This window comes from Sabethes cyaneus, chromosome 1 (genome assembly GCF_943734655.1).
Source record: "Sabethes cyaneus chromosome 1, idSabCyanKW18_F2, whole genome shotgun sequence".
NCBI classification, from domain to species: Eukaryota; Metazoa; Arthropoda; class Insecta; order Diptera; family Culicidae; genus Sabethes; species Sabethes cyaneus.
This window is the reverse complement of record NC_071353.1, coordinates 88,755,341-88,778,004: the sequence shown is the minus strand read 5'-3', so window position 1 is coordinate 88,778,004 and position 22,664 is coordinate 88,755,341. Positions and strand designations below refer to the sequence as shown.

General features: G+C 35.6%; 1 protein-coding gene across 5 annotated transcripts in view; it reads right to left on the bottom strand.

Annotated features, from left to right (window-relative positions):
* The window catches only part of LOC128733137 (uncharacterized), a 159,522-nt gene extending 137,997 nt beyond the window's left edge, over positions 1 to 21,525 (bottom strand). For 2 of the 5 annotated variants that reach the window (XM_053826767.1, XM_053826766.1), the window contains exon 1: positions 21,083 to 21,525. The gene's annotated coding sequence lies outside the window, so the exon portion shown is untranslated. The other 3 variants (XM_053826763.1, XM_053826764.1, XM_053826765.1) reach the window with 3 other exon arrangements.
* Positions 21,526 to 22,664: the final 1,139 nt, after the last annotated feature.

Sequence of the window (22,664 nt, the reverse complement as noted above, 5' to 3'; positions counted from 1 at the left end):
AAGTAAGACCGTATAACAAAGGTTCCTTTCGCCACTAGGTGGATTGAATCGGGTTTTTACCTTTGTTATACTATATAACAAAGGTTTAGAAATTGGTCGAAAAACACGAAATTGATCCGAGGCCCGGAGGGCCGAATCACATATACCAATCGATAGAGCTCGACGAACTTAGCAACGTCTGTGTGTGTGTGTGTGTGTGTGTGTGTGTGTGTGTGTGTGTGTGTGTGTGTGTGTGTGTGTGTGTGTGTGTGTGTGTGTGTGTGTGTGTGTGTGTGTGTGTGTGTGTGTGTGTGTGTGTGTGTGTGTGTGTGTGTGTGTGTGTGTGTGTGTGTGTGTGTGTGTGTGTGTGTGTGTGTGTGTGTGTGTGTGTGTGTGTGTGTGTGTGTGTGTGTGTGTGTGTGTGTGTGTGTGTGTGTGTGTGTGTGTGTGTGTGTGTGTGTGTGTGTGTGTGTGTGTGTGTGTGTGTGTGTGTGTGTGTGTGTGTGTGTGTGTGTGTGTGTGTGTGTGTGTGTGTGTGTGTGTGTGTGTGTGTGTGTGTGTGTGTGTGTGTGTGTGTGTGTGTGTGTGTGTGTGTGTGTGTGTGTGTGTGTGTGTGTGTGTGTGTGTGTGTGTGTGTGTGTGTGTGTGTGTGTGTGTGTGTGTGTGTGTGTGTGTGTGTGTGTGTGTGTGTGTGTGTGTGTGTGTGTGTGTGTGTGTGTGTGTGTGTGTGTGTGTGTGTGTGTGTGTGTGTGTGTGTGTGTGTGTGTGTGTGTGTCTGTGTGTGTGTGTGTATGTGTGTGTGTGTGTGTGTGTGTGTGTGTGTGTGTGTGTGTGTGTGTGTGTGTGTGTGTGTGTGTGTGTGTGTGTGTGTGTGTGTGTGTGTGTGTGTGTGTATGTGTATGTGTGTATGTGTGTATGTGTGTGTGCAGCTAATTTTCTATCGCCTATTTTTCGAAGGTGGCTGTACCGATTTGACCGCTTTTACTTTTATTTGAAAGGTATTATTGCCTAGTATATCACTATTGAATTGCTTTGCGGTCCGACGTTTCGTTTAAAAGTTAGAAGCAAAAATGTGAAAACTACGTGACACGCGTTTCTCCGGAACTACGCAACCAATTTCAACTATCTTAGTACCAAACGAAAGCTCTTGCTATTACTAAACTTTTTACCAAGTTTTATTGAAAACGGACAAGCAGTTTAAAAGTTAGCCTTAAAAAACCTGTTTTGACTAGGTACAAATGATCGCCTGTTTCTCAGAGTTGGTTGAACCGATTTATGCGCTATTATTCTCATTTGAAAGGTAATATAGCCTAATAGATCACTATTGATTTGTTTTTTGATTGGACGTTTAATTCAAAAGTTATGAGCAATCGTATACAACACATTAAAATTTACAATTATTTTCGACGATTTCATCTTAGATAATTTATCTAGTTTAAATTAGTTTGGCATCAAATTAGAAGTTTTATTGCTACAAATATATCTGCAAAATTTCAGAAGAATTGGTTTTGCAGGTCAAAAGATATTAACCCTTGAACACTCGCGCCAACTCTTGTAACACGGTTGCTCGCGCGAGACAATAGCCCTAAACCAAAAAAACCCGAATTAATCCACCTAGCGGCGTGACCTAGCCTTTCTACTGCCACAATAATCATTATTTAATTTCTCAGGAACATCTATAATTAACTTGACTATTTTTTTAAATATCCGTTCCGTATTCCTCAAAATCCTTATTTGCCAGTGAAATTCACAAGGTATTGCGTAGAACAATTATATTTTCTTTTCTTGGGTGCGTAAATACTTGTAAGCGTCATTTATGTTACCGCCTTATACTGCTCATTAGTGCGATCTCCTCTCGAATATTGCTCGTCAGTGTGGAATCCACACTACAACAACGCTGTTTTACGGATCGAAAATATCCAACGTAGATTCGTTCGCTATGCTCTACGCCTTCTACCTTGGAGACAACCTATGCAGGTCACTCCTTATGAGGAACGTTGTCAACTTCTTCGACTCGACACACTCCAGCTTCGCCGCGATACCTCTCGTGCAATGACTGTCGCAGACGTTTTAACAGCCCGTATCGACTGCCCAGACATCCTCCAGTTGATAAACATAGACGCCCCCTCCAGAACTTTAAGGATGGTTCCAACACTACGTCTACCGCTCCGACGAACTAACTATGGTGCTAACAGTGCAATCAAGGTTAGTCAAGAGAGGTTTTCTGATGTTCGAATTTGTTTTTCACCCCCGCTGGGTTACCCTTGACGATCACCGAAATTTTCAAAGCGGAAACTGTTGAATGTATTAACAACGTCGATGGTTGCTAACCAATCGTACCGCGCACTTCTGTTCTACAAACTGTGAAAACTAGATCACCTATTTTAACTCACCTTGAGTGCAATTATAGGCTTGCAAAAAGTTTTCAACAGAGTGTCAGCCGTTTTCGACTATCATTTGTCCCGTAACGTGCAACGCACAAAAATTATTTTAATATTAAGACGACTCTTTTATCATTAGGGCAACTGTGTCTGTTGATATATACATGTAAATAAATCAAAAAGAATGGCATAACAGAAATTTATGCGTAGTTCAAAAACCTATAAGCTAGACTTTTGCTACGCAACGGATATGTTAAAGAATAATATTTCCTCTAACAACTTGCTTTTACTTGCACTTACTCAAATTAGTAACAACCAGCATACCCTTACGCAGTAATTTCATAAAAAAAGGATCTATCAAAATTTATAGGTGCTGCTATTTTGTTCAATTTTGTTTGTAAACTTATTCAATTTCCAAAAATTGTATGAAAACCAACGCACTAAGCAACGTTAACCAATAGATGAATTATGTTCCGAAGACGTGTCGATTTCTATTTCAAAAAGCAAGTAAGACCGTATAACAAAGGTTCCTTTCGCCACTAGGTGGATTGAATCGGGTTTTTACCTTTGTTATACTATATAACAAAGGTTTAGAAATTGGTCGAAAAACACGAAATTGATCCGAGGCCCGGAGGGCCGAATCACATATACCAATCGATAGAGCTCGACGAACTTAGCAACGTCTGTGTGTGTGTGTGTGTGTGTGTGTGTGTGTGTGTGTGTGTGTGTGTGTGTGTGTGTGTGTGTGTGTGTGTGTGTGTGTGTGTGTGTGTGTGTGTGTGTGTGTGTGTGTGTGTGTGTGTGTGTGTGTGTGTGTGTGTGTGTGTGTGTGTGTGTGTGTGTGTGTGTGTGTGTGTGTGTGTGTGTGTGTGTGTGTGTGTGTGTGTGTGTGTGTGTGTGTGTGTGTGTGTGTGTGTGTGTGTGTGTGTGTGTGTGTGTGTGTGTGTGTGTGTGTGTGTGTGTGTGTGTGTGTGTGTGTGTGTGTGTGTGTGTGTGTGTGTGTGTGTGTGTGTGTGTGTGTGTGTGTGTGTGTGTGTGTGTGTGTGTGTGTGTGTGTGTGTGTGTGTGTGTGTGTGTGTGTGTGTGTGTGTGTGTGTGTGTGTGTGTGTGTGTGTGTGTGTGTGTGTGTGTGTGTGTGTGTGTGTGTGTGTGTGTGTGTGTGTGTGTGTGTGTGTGTGTGTGTGTGTGTGTGTGTGTGTGTGTGTGTGTGTGTGTGTGTATGTGTGTGTGTGTATGTGTGTATGTGTGTGTGCAGCTAATTTTCTATCGCCTATTTTTCGAAGGTGGCTGTACCGATTTGACCGCTTTTACTTTTATTTGAAAGGTATTATTGCCTAGTATATCACTATTGAATTGCTTTGCGGTCCGACGTTTCGTTTAAAAGTTAGAAGCAAAAATGTGAAAACTACGTGACACGCGTTTCTCCGGAACTACGCAACCAATTTCAACTATCTTAGTACCAAACGAAAGCTCTTGCTATTACTAAACTTTTTACCAAGTTTTATTGAAAACGGACAAGCAGTTTAAAAGTTAGCCTTAAAAAACCTGTTTTGACTAGGTACAAATGATCGCCTGTTTCTCAGAGTTGGTTGAACCGATTTATGCGCTATTATTCTCATTTGAAAGGTAATATAGCCTAATAGATCACTATTGATTTGTTTTTTGATTGGACGTTTAATTCAAAAGTTATGAGCAATCGTATACAACACATTAAAATTTACAATTATTTTCGACGATTTCATCTTAGATAATTTATCTAGTTTAAATTAGTTTGGCATCAAATTAGAAGTTTTATTGCTACAAATATATCTGCAAAATTTCAGAAGAATTGGTTTTGCAGGTCAAAAGATATTAACCCTTGAACACTCGCGCCAACTCTTGTAACACGGTTGCTCGCGCGAGACAATAGCCCTAAACCAAAAAAACCCGAATTAATCCACCTAGCGGCGTGACCTAGCCTTTCTACTGCCACAATAATCATTATTTAATTTCTCAGGAACATCTATAATTAACTTGACTATTTTTTTAAATATCCGTTCCGTATTCCTCAAAATCCTTATTTGCCAGTGAAATTCACAAGGTATTGCGTAGAACAATTATATTTTCTTTTCTTGGGTGCGTAAATACTTGTAAGCGTCATTTATGTTACTTGATGAACACCTTATTTAGTTTTATAATCGGTCAGCCTTAACTTTCGGGCTTCAGAGCCACATACGAAACTTGTTTTGAATTGACAATATGAAATATGTGTTCATAGCAGATTTTTTATATTTTGATATTAATACCATGCGTTCAAAAGTTAGCATCTTTGAAAAACAAGAGTTCAGAAAAAATATTATTATACTTCGCTTTTGAAGAAAAAGGATATCGACAACAATATAATTAATCTCAAAATTTTACTATTAGTTTGCTTGGCTTCAATTTTGCAATATATCTGAATTAGAAAAAATAACTGAATAGAGCATTAGATATGAAAAAGAAGAATTGAACTTTTTCTTAGCTGGCGCTCTTTCAGATAATAATTTTTGCATGAAAATCAAAACTTAAGCTTCTTTTGAATGTACTTTCATGAAAAGATAGTCATTAGCTTGATCGCATCGTTTTTACAATGTTAGAGGGTTAGGAAAACAAGATGAGTTCGAAAAATAGTGCAAAAGCTGCACCATAAACATGCTTGAGAATGGGAAATATGATCGATATGATTTCCAGTGCTTGTCATTTTTGATTTATTTATTAAAACATGATACATGACATAAGACATCTGTCCTTTAAAATGTCACTAACGAAAACAAATCGTACAAAGTTACTACCGTGCAACGTTTACTGCTTATTTTTCATATAACATTTCTAAGCTCTAGTATCTATGGATTGAAAAGAGCATCTATTAATGCGCAAAATTTGTATGAAATTTGTATAAATTTATTTGGAAAAATCAACTCACTAGTATTTTAATCCTCTACACCACTACACCTACATGCTGAAATTAACTGATTTTCTTCGCTTTTTGCTTTTCTTGTACAATTGTGAGTAACAGCAAGTGAAGAAAATGACAATTGAAATGTGAAATCAAAGAAAAGAAAAAACTTTTCGATTGAATTCCACTATTTAATATATATTTGCAACAGATACGTAGTTCGCCTACGAAGTGCAGGTCTCATCAGTGTCTTATTTCAAAGCGTATACGTATCTGTCGCGAATAAATATTAAATAGTGGAATTTAGTCGGTAAAAATTTTTTCTTTTCTTTAATTTCAGAGTTCGTATTTCACTAAGAGGCTTCGAAAACTTCAGACAATTGATATGTTTCTCACTTTTTGCCTTTCTACTATATAAAAATATAGTATAAAGGTATAGAAATCACTTGAAAAACCGGAAATGGAAAGAAGGTTCTGCGGGCCGAATGTCATATACCATTCGACTCAGTTTCGAAAACTGAGCATTTTCTGTGCGTGTGTATGTGTGTGTGTGTGTGTGTGTGTGTGTGTGTGTGTGTGTGTGTGTGTGTGTGTGTGTGTGTGTGTGTGTGTGTGTGTGTGTGTGTGTGTGTGTGTGTGTGTGTGTGTGTGTGTGTGTGTGTGTGTGTGTGTGTGTGTGTGTGTGTGTGTGTGTGTGTGTGTGTGTGTGTGTGTGTGTGTGTGTGTGTGTGTGTGTGTGTGTGTGTGTGTGTGTGTGTGTGTGTGTGTGTGTGTGTGTGTGTGTGTGTATGTGTGTGTGTATGTGTGTGTGTGGTGTGTGTGTGTGTGTGTGTGTGTGTGTGTGTGTGTGTGTGTGTGTGTGTGTGTGTGTGTGTGTGTGTGTGTGTGTGTGTGTGTGTGTGTGTGTGTGTGTGTGTGTGTGTGTGTGTGTATGTAACGCTTTCAATCTCACTCACTTTTCTCGGAGATGGCAGGACCGATTTTAATGTTCTTAGTGTCAAATGAAAGGTCTAGGTGTCCCATAGGTTGCTATTGATTTCATACTGATCGGACTTTTAGTTCAAAAGTTATGTATAAAAATACGAAAAATATGGGACTTCATTATCTCACAGGTCCCTTAACCGATTTGAACAAAATTGATTGCATATGAAAGAGGAGTCTTGCAAACCCTTAACTTCCAAATTTCATGACGATTGGACTTGTAGTTTGAAAGTTACATAAAGAAATGTGAAAGAATTTTTTAAAACATATTTTTGAAACATATAAACATTAATTCAATGAAAAACATCACACATTTTATTATTATTTGAAAATTACTGCTGAGATCTATCAAACGAAATCGAGTTATTTGAAATCGGACGGTTCTGTAACCCCCACATACCAAATTTGTTTTCATTTGCTTGATTAGTTCTCGAGTTTTGAGGAAATTTGTGTTTCATTTGCATAAAAGCCCCCCCCCCCGCTCCTCCTACGCCCTCCTTAAAATTGCTTTCTTACTCCCCTATAAAATTGCTGGCCATTTTATCTAACCAACGACATATAAATTGTTCAGTTCCGTTCAGTAGTTTAGCAGTTAGGGTAAAGAACTAGTTTTAAGCAGTCTAAGCGGGTCACTGATTGTTTTACCTTATTACAAGCGATGGGTTGACTAAGTGGGGGATATCAGCATACCAATCTTCTTGCTATCTTTAGTTCATCAAGCTGTTACCATTGGAAGACACTATTGTTGAGCTAAACTTTTGATTTTTCGCTTTAAAAGTTGGAGCGGCGGAACTAATTTTTTTTTAGAAATTTATTTATTTATTTGCAGTCAATCGTGTGTAGACCGTGATACAAGCTTAACCTAATGTTATCAATCGATTACATATTCTATTTATGTTTGCTCGTTTCTGCTAGTTTTCTGTTGTTATTGGCTTGAATTACTTATTGTCCTAAAATATTGCTTCAATTTGGTTTTTTTAATTGTGAAGTCAATAAAATTACAATGTTGGTTGTATAGCACCATCATTTGATTTATGGGCCCGAATTTAGCATAATTAGTTCGATAATGATCCGTGGCAAATAGTGTACGAACACGTAAATTTCTAGTAGGTGCGTAAGAATTTAATTTAGATAAGGGTTCGGCAGAGTCAATACGTTGTGAGACTATGTCATTAACAAATGAGACCATTGCAAATTCACGACGCGCCTTTAATGTTTCGATATTTATAAGCTTGCAGCGGTCGTCATATGACGGAAGAGGAAGGCTCGTCCAATTTAAATTACGGAGTGCGTACAACAAGAATTGTTTTTGTATTGATTCAATTCTATTTATGTGTGCATTGGCAAACGGAGACCATACCACGCTACAGTACTCAAGAATTGAACGAACATAGTAAATGTAAAGTGTTTTTAATGTGTATGGGTCTCGAAAATTAAAGCTAAAGCGTTTTATGAAAGAGATCATGTTGCTTGCTTTACAAGTAATTGTATTATAGTGATCTATAAACGTTAATTTTGAGTCAAGAATAACTCCCAAATCTCTTATTCGTTCACAATTTTCTATCATTTGATCTCCAAGGGAGATGTTGGTTATAGGTGTATTTCGTTTTCTACTGAATTTAATTAATTTACATTTGTTCACGTTTAGTTCTTACACCAATTATAAAAAATTTGAATTTCGTTACAAAATATGTTGACATCTGTCTCATTTTTTACCTTTGTTATACTATATAACAAAGGTTTAGAAATTGGTCGAAAAACACGAAATTGATCCGAGGCCCGGAGGGCCGAATCACATATACCAAACGATAGAGCTCGACGAACTGAGCAATGTCTGTGTGTGTGTGTATGTGTGTATGTGTGTATGTGTGTGTGTGCAGCTCATTTTCTATCGCCTGTTTCTCGAAGGTGGCTGAACCGATTTGACCGCTTTTACTTTTGTTTGAAAGGTATTATTGCCTAGTATATCACTATTGAATTGCTTTGCGGTCCGACGTTTCGTTTAAAAGTTATAAGCAAAAATGTGAAAACTACGTTACACGCGTTTCTCCGGAACTACGCAACCAATTTTAACGATTTTAGTACCAAACGAAAGCTCTTGCTATTACTAAGCTTTTTACCAAGTTTTATTGAAAACGGACAAGTAGTTTAAAAGTTAGCCTTAAAAAACCTGTTTTGACTAGGTACAAATGATCGCCTGTTTCTCAGAGTTGGCTGAACCGATTTATGCGCTATTATTCTCATTTGAAAGGTAATATAGCCTAATAGATCACTATTGATATTTTTTTTGATTGGACGTTTAATTCAAAAGTTATGAGCAATCGTATACAACACATTAAAATTTACAATTATTTTCGATGATTTCATCTTAGATAATTTATCTAGTTTAAATTAGTTTGGCATCAAATTAGAAGTTTTATTGCTGCAAATATATATGCAAAATTTCAAAAGAATTGGTTTTGCCGGTCGAAAGATATTAACCCTTGAACACTCGCGCCAACTTTTGTAACACGGTTGCTCGCGGGAGACAATAGCCAAAAACCAAAAAACGTGCGCATTAGAGTTTTGACTAGGAAAACCTGGTTTTAGGTTTATCGCACCTTTGGAAGAGTTTTTTGAAATTGCAAGCTCTATCGTCTGGTAGGATTTAAATTTTGATTAATCCCCCTAAAAGTGAAATAAAACAAATATTTTTCTTCAGTTTCAATATAACACATTGATGTGTTCTGTAAAGTTTAAGAGCATATTATTACAAGAAACTTTGCTGAAGACAGTAACCTTCTATCTCTTCAGCGAAGAGAGAAAAATCTTATTGATATTATACGAATTTGTAACATCAGTTTTTCCATTTTAGCTCGTTTTGTAATTGTTCTATGACTTTTTCATGTTGTACAAATAGTAAAAATACACAACTTTGCTGAATATAGTATACCTCTATGATTGCTTGTTTAGAAACTGTACAACTTTGATTATAAAAATATCCTAATTTTGTCCCCGAATTACACGACTATCGACAGACGGATACATTTAAAACATTTTACATTTGCTGATAGTTTTGTTGCATACAGACACCATTTTTCCATATGGAGAAACGATAGAAAATTCCAGTTGGGGCCGGTTGCGGTACACCTCACATACTGATTGCTTCGTTTCTGGGATGTCAGTTTTTGGTGATCTATTTTGCCAACAGTTTAAAGTATTAATGCATTGCATAATTATGGCATTTTGCTCATAACAAGTTTATTGAAGAATATACGTTGGTTAAATATCGATTTGTAACTTTATAACAATATGGCATTCTAAAATCTACACGTGTTGTACAAAATACAACAGCGTGAGTAACCGAAGGTTAATAAAAATTGATTACAGGAAATTATGCATAGTTCAAAACCTTTAAACTAGACCTTTACTACGCAATGTATATGTTAAATAATAATATTTCCTCTTACAACTTACTTTTACTTGCATTTACTCAAATTAGTAACAACTTACTTATACTTACTCAGCAATTTCATGAAAAAAATTAGTAACAACTTACTTATACTTACTCAGCAATTTCATGAAAAAAGGATCTATCAAAATTTATAAGTGCTCCCATTTTGATCAAATTTTGTAAACTTTTTCAATTTCCAAAAAAATTATGTAAACAAACGCACTACGCAACGTTAACGTAGACGAAGACCGCATAACAAAGGTTCTTTCACCACTAGGTGGATTAAATCGGGTTTTATTTCTAAGTATAATTTCATATCGTCGGCGTAAATAAGGATTTTTATATTCTTGAGAACGAATGAGATATCATTAACGAATAAAATAGCGGTCCTAAATGAGACCCTTGAGGGACTCCAAAAGTGACTTGAATGGGATTAGATGTTTTTCCTTTAAATTTAACAATTTGCTGGCGGTATGTGAGATATTATTCGATCCATATTAAAAGTTCTTGATGTATACCTATTTTTTGCAATTTGAAGAGAAGCATTGGTATATCAATACGATCAAAGACTTTACTAAAGTCGGTATATAAGGCTTCAACGTAGTTTCCATTATCCATTGCGTTAAGCGAAAAGTTAACAAACTCGAGTAAATTTGTTGTGGTTGAGCGTCCTTTGTAGAAACCATGTTGTGTATGAGTAATTCTATTTTTTATTTGCGAGAATACCTTCTTATTGACAATTGCTTCAAAAAGTTTTGGAATACAAGAGATAATTGCAATACCCCTATAATTACGGATATCAGATTTCTTACCAGCTTTGAACACAGGCACTAAGAAAGATCTTTCCCAGATGCTTGGGAAAATTCCAGATTGAAGGGACATATTAAAAAGCCAGAATAGTGGAGTAGCTAGCTCTGTTGCTAGTTTTCTTATGAATGCTGGAGGTAAACCGTCTGGTCCGGGGCCTTTGGAGGAATCTAATGTTTCTAAGGCGTCTAATATTTCTAATACACTAATTTGTCTAACGTTTACGTCATTTGAGGATTCTGGAAAATGTGTAAAGTAGCCTAATCGCGATCCTCTTCTGTGAATGTACCATAGATATCTCGGAAGAAAGTGGCAAAAAGGTCGCAAATTTCTTCTATGTTATCTGTGGTTTTTTCGTCCAAATGCATTCTAGATGGAACTCTTCAAAGGCAACATTTATTGCTTGGTTTAGTTGATCACAGAGATTAAGATAATTTGCTAAGTTATTGTCATTGTTATAGTTTTTGTATGCTTTGTGTGCCTTTTGCTTGCAATTTTTTATATTTTTTATTTGACTGTTGTACCATATAGGATGCTTTGAATGAGCCTGACGTCTTCTTTGTTTCATAGGAACTTCGTCTTTTAATATTTCAAATATGAGCTTATAGAAGGCTTCGACAGCCATTTCTACATTGTTTTCATTTCGAAATACATGTTGCCAATTAATATTGTGAAGCCTTTGTTTTATGTTCCCATAATTTGCGGACTGAAAGTCCGATACTTTTTCATATTCGCACTCGTAGGGTCGCAGATTTTCATGTATAAATAACGAATATTCGATGGCGGTATGAAATACCTCGTTTTTCCATAATGGAATTTGCGATTCAGTTACGCAGAAGTCTTCGCCTATGTTAGTAAACAATAAGTCTAAGTAGCAATCTTGCCTATTCTTTATGTGATTAATCTGATAAAAGCCCAAGTTGGCAGATTTGTCAAATATTAATTGCAAGGTTTCGTTTTCACCAACGACTGGGAGAAGAATGCTCTCGTTGTCAATGTCTGTAATGAAGTCAAGATTGCGTTGGTTGAAATCTCCGTATATGTGAAGCTTTATTTCAGAGAGAGCTCAGATAAGACATTTTCCGCGACTTCAAAAAACTTTTCATAGTTTTCTTTACGTGCATTGTTTGGAGGAAAATAGACGGACGCAAAGACATGTGTCTCACCAGCTATTCGTGCTTTCGCCCATACATGTTCAAATTCGGTAAATGATGGAGTGATTATGATGTCTGAGTCTAGCTCCGATAGAATAGCAATTAATACACCGCCACCTGATTTCATTTCAGACAATTGATAATTACGATCATTTCTATAGACATTATATCTATTACCAAAAACTTCCTCGCTATGTACACTATCATCCCAACTAGTTTCGGTTACAAGAATTATAGAAAAGGAGCAACATAAGATATTCTTTTGAATTTCATTAATTTTGTGAGCACTTCGCATGCGGTTTAGATTTTGGCAGTATACCGAAACTTCAGTTACCGTAGAATAATTAAGCGAAGAAGTTGATGGGGTTTCAATAATTAAATTATTTGGTATATTTTCCAAGCAATGTTTGGAATGAGTATTAATAGTAGCGTGGTTTTCAAACATATTTACCGAACTATAACTTATTTCATCAAAAACACGAGTGTTGCTGCAGGCAAGCCATACAATGTGTAGCAGAAGAATTAGATGCCATCGGTCGTTGCGGTTCATCATTTGTTGTGTAAGGGTTGAGCGTTTCTCCCCGCTGAAATTGTATTGCTGGTCTCAAAGGTGGTCCAGAAAAGTGATGTCTAGCAGCCGCAAGTAGTACTCTATCCGGGGGAAGATGATTTCGATGATTGCTGATGTTATTGTGTTGTGGATGATCGAAAGAAATATAGCTGTTATTCCTGTTGTTGTTGTAATTATTCCTGTTGATATTGTTGTTATTCCTGTAGTTGTTGTTGTAGTTGTTATTCCTATTGCTGTTATTGTTATTCCTGTTGCTGTTGTTGTTATTTCTGTTGTAATTGTTGTTGTTGTAATTTCTGTTGTAATTGTTGTTGTTATTTCTGTTGTAATTGTTGCTGTTGTTGTTGTTGTCGTTGTTGTTGTTGTTGTTGTTGTTGTTGTTGTTGTTGTTAATATTTCTGCGGTTGTTGTTGTTGTTGTTAATATTTCTACGGTTGTTGATATTAGTCCGGTTACTATTACTGTTATAGTTATTTGATCCTCTGTTATGATTGTGACTCCTGTTGTTGTTGTTGTTGTTGATGTAGGTGTTGTTCATAGTAGCACGTAGTTGACGTTGAGAGCGCTTCTTCCGATTTCGCCAGGCCTTGAATTCCTTAAGTTCCTGCATTTCGCGTCGTTTTATTTTTTCATCGTATTTCCTCCAGTCAGCAGACCAACGCTTTGTAGAACCAATGAATCGCCAACCCGAATAATCATTGCTATTATCATTATTCAATTCCTCAGCTATGCTAAGAGCGGGTGCATGTTGGGGGGATTCTAATTGAGTAACTTTTTCCGATAAATTGTGTATCGCACCCATAATCTCTGCTGCTGGCCAATTATATAACATGTCAGCAGAGACGGCACCATCATTTATTACATTAGACGTAGTTGAAATCGATTTAATTTCTTCGCTGATCAGTTTCAAGTCAGCTGAAATTGATGACGTCATTGTTTGTAACGTAGCAGCTATGTTATCGTTGAATGTTTGCATCGCTATTTCCATGATATAGGTCACATGGTTTTTAATCGACGCAGCATTACCAGCTGTGTTTCTGCCGGCCGCCAGGTCTTTTTTAACGTCAGCGATTTGTGTTTCAATGCGCTCGATCGTTTCATGTATGGCGCATACATTGTTTTGCTGTGTTGTTCGATGAATCACTTCGGAGTGATTATTAATTACTTCAACTAACTGGGCTTGTTCCGCAGTTAGCGATTTTAGATCTATAGCGACATTTATTAGTGTTTGGCAAGAACTGCAGCACGGCAGTATATATGCCAGTGGGTCGATCTTTCTGTCTCGTTTGCGTAGGGATCCTCGCTGAACTGTAACTCCGGCACAGGCGGCATGAAATGATCGTGTGCATCCGACACATGTCAACATTACTGAATCTACGGCAGAATCCGCCAAACAAATCTCACAATTCATGTTCACAAAACTAAACTGTAAATTTAGCACAAACAAAACGAACAAAATTAATACGTGTCAAGCGCGAAAAGTAACGCGAGCAAATTTAAATCCGTCTACACTGTTCAACGACTGGATGTTACTAATTTTGAACACACCGAACCCATTTTCACCCGCAAGGTGCTATTTTAAGCAATCCTGAAATCTGAATTTTTTGACGTAGGACTACGTCTTTGTTTACTATACTGGAATGGGTAGCACTTTGTAAAAACGAAAAATAGAAGTGTAACGTTTGAATGAAATATTTCAAACGCTAATAGCCACTATACTACTGAACGAAACATAACAGTTAATATGTCGTTGGATAGATAAAATGTCCAGCAATTTTGTAGTAACATATTAATAATAATTTTTTATACGCTGAATAGTGAAAATGTGTGTTTTAAGGTCGAATTTTCCCATACATTTCCCTTGTGATCGCCTAGCTTCACAGGCACGGACGACAATTAGATACACCGAAGGATTTGGAATCAAATGATAACCTTTGAGACCACTTTATAAGCCACACCCCTTTACCAATCCAATTGGCAACATCGATGCTATTGACGGCAACACCGACCCCGAAGACAAGCGAAATCAGCGGGCAATGGCCAACGTGAATCCCACACGATGCACTTTACGTTACATTTTGCATTATCCTCATCGCAGACATGCGAAATTGTTCGATAGCTTGCTCAATCAGTGTCGTACAATCATTTAAGCAGCAGCAGCCGATATGGTTTCCTCCACCACCTACACTAGCTTACAAGTAGCAGCGGCAGTGCCAGTGACTATAAAATAGCACACTAGGTTCGCCGTCTGCTCATTTATCGCACGATCGCACTGACGGACGGTCAGTATTTTGATAAAACTAATCCATTTCTACTTTACAGTGATTTGGTATTTCCTATCACTCCTGTATTAGCGGGCAACCATCACCCTAGAGTCTAAAGGACCGAATAGCAACATCCATCTATATATTGGCAACAGTAATTATAGTAATGATTTTTAAGAAGTGCTATCAGCTCAAACATAGTTCTTTTCAGGGCCACCAAACAATTTCAAACGGTTTTTTTCAAAACCACCATTGATTCAATGAAAAATTAAATCAGAATATTTCGCTCTTCTTTTACAAATAAACACTCAAACAATGATACTCACAGATACTCAAATATGCATATGCCATAAATGCAGTTTGCATTAGTCTTTGATCTAATGATCAGACATAAAGTTATACTTCATCGTTTAAAACATGTTATCAATGTAATGAGTATTATATGACACAGTCCTACGTCACCCTTTCCCTACAACCCTTAGGGCTGTATACCTTGTAGTTTTTACGTCCCGTTAAAAAATCCCTCGAACTTTTTCCCCTATTCAGTAAGTTCCTATCCGCGACCTACTAATCGGCATCTGATGCGTAATCGGCATAGCGTATCGGCATAGATGCGTAAAATGCCATCTGTCTAAATTGTTTATCGGGGCATACACTCACCGCACCGTTCGGCAAACGGTATTCGTCGTCTCTTTTATTCTCTGGTTTTCTTATGGGAAACTGCGAGTTTGACGTCTCACTCGCTGTTCATAAGGATGGTGGGAGAACAAAAGAGGTAAACATATAGCAGTACAAACGATCCGCTTAGAACAGTGTTGTCAAAGCAAATAACATTGAAACACATCGTTGCTTTATTAAATCACTGAGAAAATCTTCGAAAATTATTGAAAAAGCTGTCTTTTGTGTTGTTTTTAATAAAGAAAAATTAATTATGAACATACATTTCTCTTGAAAGTATTGAACCACGTTTTCACCATAGGAGGTTTCAGTTAATTTCAAACTTAAAATTCTTATTTCCAGAACCGAAACAGTGTCTTGGCAACACGATAGTTCATCAGTTGTGCTGCAGCTGCTGCTAGTGGTGAACAGGTTCCGTCAATTCAGAATTTGTTTTCAGTTTTGTTAGAAAATAATAAAACTTTTGGCTAGTGACAAAGCCTTAGATAATAGAAAACCCGAATTAATCCACCTAGCGGCGTGACCTAGCCTTTCTACTGCCACAATAATCACTATTTAATTTCTCAGGAACATTTATAAGTAACTTGACTATATTTTTAAATATGCGTTTCACATTCCTCAAAATCCTTATTTGCCAGTAAAATTCACAACGTATTGCGTAGAATAATTATATTTTCTTTGCTTGGATGCGTAAATACTTGTAAGCGTCATTTACTTGACTTGAACTTGATGAACACGTTATTTAGTTTTATAATATTTACGTGATTTATCGAGAAATAATGTAAACACAAACGATAATTTTTACAGACTTGAATGAATATATATAGAAAATTAGAAATTAACCCTCTAACGGGTCTACAGACGGCCTTAACTTTCGGGCTTCAGAGCCACATACGAAACTTGTTTTGAATTGACAATATGAATCACGTGTTCATAGCAGATTTTTTGATATGTTGATATTAATACCATGCGTTCAAAAGTTAGCATCTTTGAAAAACAAGAGTTCAGAAAAATTATTATTATACTTCGCTTTTGAAAAAAAGAGTATCGACAACAAAATGATTAATCTCAAAATTTTATTATTAGTTTGCTTGGCTTCAATTGTGCAATATATCTGAATCAGAAAAAATAACTGAATAGAGCAATAGATATGAAAAAGACAAAATTGAACTTTTTTTTAGCTGGCGCTCCTTCAGATAATTATTTTTGCATGAAAATCATAACTTAAGCTTCTTTTGAATGTACTTTCATGAAAAGATAGTCGTTAGCTTGATCGCATCGTTTTTACAATTTTAGAGGGTTAGGAAAACAAGATGAGGTCGAAAAATAATGCAAAAACTGCGCCATAAACATGCTTGAGAATGAGAAATATGATCGATATGATTTCCAGTGCTTGTCATTTTTGATTTATTTATTAAAACATGATACATGACATAAGACATCTGTCCTTTAAAATGTCGCTAACGAAAACAAATCTTACAAAGTTACTACCGTGCAACGTGTACTTCCAATTTTTTATATAACATTTCTAACCTCTAGTACCTATTGATTAAAAAGAGCATCTATTGATGCGCAGAATTTATTTGAAATTTGTATAAATTTATTTGGAAAAATCGACTCACTAGTATTTTTAATCCTATACACTACTATACCTACATGCTCAAATTAACTGCTTTTCTTCGCTTTTTGCTTTTCTTGTACAATTGTGAGTAACAGCAAGTGAAGAAAATGACAATTGAAATCTGAAATCAAAGAAAAGAAAAAGCTTTTCGATTGAATCCCACTATTTAACATTTATTTGCAACAGGTATGTAGCTCGCCTACGACGTGTAGGCTTCATCAGTGTCTTATTTCAAAGCGTATACGTATCTGTCGCGAATGAATATTAAATAGTGGAATTTAGTCGGTAAAAGTTTTTTCTTTTCTTTAATTTCAGAGTTCGTATTCCACTGAGAGGCTTCAAAAACTTCAGACAATTGACATGTTTCTCACTTTTCTTGAATTTCAAGGCAAATTTAAAAATTTCAAATTGTCATCACATACACACATACATACACACATACATACATACATACATACATACATACATACATACATACATACATACATACATACATACATACATACATACATACATACATACATACATACATACATACATACATACATACATACATACATACATACATACATACATACATACATACATACATACATACATACATACATACATACATACATACATACATACATACATACATACATACATACATACATACATACACACATACATTACACACATTGCATACAATCAACATTTGTTTTGATTTCACACGTTTTAACGGTTTAATATACGGTGCTTAAGTGTTAAAGTTTAAATAACTTTTGAATGAACCGTCCGATTTTAAATAACTTGGTTTCGTTTGATAGATCTCAGCAGTAATTTTCAAATAATAATAAATTGTGTGATGTTTTTCATTGAATTAATGTTTATATGTAACAAAAATATGTTTTAAATACTGTTTTTTCACATTTCTTTATGTAACTTTCAAACTACAAGTACAATCATCATGAAATTTGGAAGTTAAGGGTTTGCAGGGCTCCTCTTTCATATGCAATCAATTTTGTTGAAATCGGTTGAGGGACCTATGAGATAATGAAGTCCCATATTTTTCGTATTTTTATACATAACTTTTGAACTAAAAGTCCGATCAGTATGAAATTCAATAGCGACCAATGGGACACCTAGACCTTTCATTTGACACTAAGAACATTAAAATCGGTCCAGCCATCTCCGAGAAAAGTGAGTGAGATTAAAAGCGTCACATACACACACACACACATACACACACACACACACACACACACACACACACACACACACATACATACACACACACAGAAAATGCTCAGTTTTCGAAACTGAGTCGAATGGTATATGACATTCGGCCCGCAGGACCTTCTTTCCATTTCCGGTTTTCCAAGTGATTTCTATACCTTTATACTATATATTTATATAGTAGAAAGGCAAAAAAGAGACTGAATAATATGGTATATGACAATTGAGTGCTTGACTTTCAGAGTGGTTGTAATCAGTGCTGAAAATTTGATGAATTCGTTAGTAGCGAGGTGGCGATTGCTGAAGAGCAGCTGAAAAATGTACGTTTTTGGACAACAATTTTTAATTCATCATATTTCTTGTCGGAAACCCAGTAAATTGTGTTTGTGTGAATCAAATGTATGGTTAAGTGATTTGTGAAGATGATCCTATCAAAAGATTTTGAAAATATGAATAAAAAAGTGCATTTTCGGATCATTTATGTTCAACTGATTAAAATAGGTAACACTGCTTAACTCGTTCCTTACCCTATTAGCAATTAAAATCTTTCATTCAAACGTTACACTTCTATTTTCGTTTTCACAAAGTGCTACCCAGTCCCAGTATAGTAAACAAAGACATATAGTCCTATGTCAAAAAATACCCTAATTTTGACCCCGAATTACCCGACTATCGACAGACGGATACATTTAAAACATTTTACATTTGCTGATAGTTTTGCTGCATACATACACCATTTTTCCATATGAAGAAATGAGAGAAAATTTCAGTTGGGGCCAATTGCGGTACACCTCACATACTGATTGCTTCGTTTCTGTGATGTCAGTTTTTGCAGTTCTATTTTGCCAACAATTTAAATTAATGCATTAAATAATTATGGCATTTTGGTGAATGACCCTTTGTGTTAAAACCACTCTAAATAAAAAAAATATGGCATTTTGCTCATAACAACTTTATTGAAGAATATATGTTAGTAAAACATCGATTTGGTACTTTATAACAATATGGCATTCTAAAACCTACACGTGTTGTACAAAATACAACAGCGTGAGTAACCGAAGGTTAATAAAAATTGATGAAATTTATTCAAGAAAACTTTATTGAGTCAAATAGAATGCCATTACAGGAAAGTATGCATAGTTCAAAAACCTATAAACTAGACCTTTACTACGCAATGTATATGTTAAAGAGTAATATTTCCTCTTACAACTTACTTTTACTTGCACTTACTCAAATTAGTAACACTCTTACTCAGTACTTACTCGGCAATTTCATGAAAAAAGGATCTATCAAAATTTATAAGTGCTCCTATTTTGTTGAAATTTTGTAAACTTATTCAATTTCCAAAAAAAATATGTAAAACGCTCTACGCAACGTTAACGTAGATGGAGACCGTATAACAAAGGTTCCTTTCACCACTAGGTGGATTAAATCGGGTTTTTCATTTATATCTTTCACATGAAACTGCTAAAATTTGAAAATTACAGAAATGTGTTTTGTTCCGCCTTCAGAAAACGGTAAATATCTCAGCGAGATTTAAAGATGCGTCCTTACTTTCTTCGGCAAAGTTGTTCGTCATAAAATTTCCCATCTATACAGTATAGCTACGTTGCTCGAAGACACCGTTCGATACCCTGTTTTGACGTTTATTTAAATAAAATTTCGAAAATTTTAAATTTTTGCCGAATTCAATAAATTTTTGTAACCAAATATGACTCCAGACATGCCACCATAACTTTTTTATGAATGTATCAGATCCCAATGATTGTGAAAAAAATAGTTAAGTACCTTGTTTCATCTATTATAACATTTCTAAAAATATTTTTTTGAATTTACTCCTGAAAAATGCCTTTTTTTCATAAAACTCAAATGTGCGACCCCTAAATCGCTGCAACCAATGTTGGCGTCATATAAAAGTTTTGTTGTGACACCCTAAGCTATCATTTGAGGGGTGAGCCCCCGGGCTTTCTGACATAGTGCTATTTTGGGACACTCTACTGGACAATAATGAATTCAAGCACAAAAGAAAACTTCTTTTCGGCTATTTTCTATTTTTTCTACGAGTTACGATGTTTATACAAGATATTGGTGCCATATATGTAAAAGTACGACGTTTAGAGAGGAAAGGAATTTTTTTTAAAAGTAGTCATGTCTCACCTACACAATTGTGGTGGGCTCGGGCTTGAAGGGATATAAACTTTGTAATCGTTTGTAATAGTAGTAAGACTTACTTGATAATTTAAGTACCTATTGAATTGAATGTCACAATAGTAATAAAAATCAACTGTGTTAGAACGGTCTACAAATTAAATATATGGTGAAATATCCTTCATGTCATCAAAAGATTTAAAGTAAAGCAAACTTAACGTGATTATCTCTCAACTCTGAGTATTTCTAGGTAGCTGCGTTTTCATTGGCATATAGGTACGACCGACCTAGCTAACGTTGGCTGTGTTATTATTATAACTTTTCTACACATGTATGAAGAAGTATATGAGAAAGTAAAAAAACAAATGCATGTACAGTCAGTCCACAATCGTGGGTCACACACAATTGTGGGTCATTTTATCTTTAGCTGCTAATTTCTGTTTTAATTTCACATAATGATTGATCAAATTATTAGTGCTACCTATGAGTAACAATTTTATCAATCACTTAGTATAATATTCACGTATCAATCGATAGATAAAGCTAAAATGACCCATAATTGTGGACTGACTGTATATAAACATTATAATCGTTTGTAATTGTAGAAAGACTTACTTGATAATTTAGTATTAAATTTAATGTTGCACTGTTAATTAAAATCAACTATATTAGAATGGTCTACAAATTAAATATAAATTTTCTTCATATCATCAAGAGATTTCACTGTTGACGCATAGCCAAATGATTGAGGTCTGGAGTCAATTGAATAAAAAATCAAAAATCAATAGCGAACTAACCTGATGTTTTTGCACTATCGGTTTACATTTTCAACTATCGATAACAATAAAATATCGATAGAATACATTCAAAATATTGCACAATTTTTGTTTCACACGCAATGCCTTCATGAACTGGACAATGCATTAAGCTTACCTTTTCTTATATACTTCCAACATATATGTGCAGAAGAAACGTGGATGCAATTTATCATTCGATCATATGAATGCTTCCTTCATTGCTACATTTGTAGCACCTTTTGAGTTTTAGCTCAGCCATTTTTGCAAATTATTGTTCATTTTTGACAGTCGCTATCTTTTTCAATATTCGACGTGTATCAAAAAATATGGGAAGTATCGAATCGATTTTCACTGTGTTCATATGTGTGAGACGTTATAAACTAATTTCTATAAAAATATAATCAACACATAACGCTTCAAATATACGTGCGGGGAGGTTTAAGCCCTGCGAAATACTGGTTTTACCAGCGTCTAGAAATCCAAAGACAAGTTATTTGTGTTAATCGAGAAATCCCCACCAGTAAAGCTAGGTTTCTTTCGGTTTGCTCAACATTGTCTGTGTAAGCCGCACAGTGAATTGAGTTCGTTGAGCCTCTCACTAGTCTAATGAAATTAATTATTTTTGTGTGTTACTTTCTTAAAATCCAAATGATAAGAAAAAACTACATAAAACTCCAATTATGCAAACCGTTCTTTCCAATGTATCAACAACAACGACTACGTCACATATGGAAATGAGCATCAAATTTTACGACTGGAATGAAAACCCAGTAAGAATTTGTCGGACAGATGCAAGTGATGTGTTCGCTTATATCGGACGACGTCTGGCCGTCCATTTTTAGTTTAACTTCAAATAACTTTTTCATTACTAAATGACATTCAATCGAAAATATGTTGTAAAACAGGTCAATGTTTTCCAATTTTGTAAAATTATATTTGCAATTTCAGAGATGTCAGACTACATATTAGAAATCTTTCCACAATATTCTCTCTTTTCCAAGCCTCTATGATAGACAAAATTGGAATTGTGTGTACATTCAAATTGTACCTGGATGATGATTCTAAACATACTGCCGATATTTGAAAACATAGTTACTCCCTTTGAACATCTTTGGGATTATTTCAGAACTAAGCTAACAGCTGGCACAGAAAAAAATGATCAATTTATACAGCAATATTTGAAAATTTGGTTAATTTTATCAAAACCAGATTGAAACAAGTTATGAAAAGTGCAAGTAGTCTTATAAAGTCATATAGTACCTAATGCAGGGCTACATATCCCGATTTTGTCACGTGTTTTACCCGATTTTTTCACGATTTTGATTTGTCAATATGAACTGCTTTTCTGCTCAGATTTCATATGTTATTCATGTTATGATATTCATATGCTTTTGACGTAGGACTACGTCTTATGGCAAGGTTTGGGATAGGGTGTCATTCCAAAAAATCTTTCTCGAAAAGTGGTCAGGGTTTGAACGCTAATGGCTTAACGGTTTCTTGATCGATTTTCAATATTTATACACTAATCCAGTGGTGCCCAGGCATAGGCGTGGTGCGGGCCAAATCAAATCGCCCAATGAGTCCGCGGGCCGCAATCACCTCTGGCCATTTCTGCCATAACAAAATGTTACAATGGCGGCAGCAAAAGCCGAATTTCAGGAATCACCACGAGATTTAAATTGGAAAGCAATCAGATCTACAATATGCACGAGGTATTA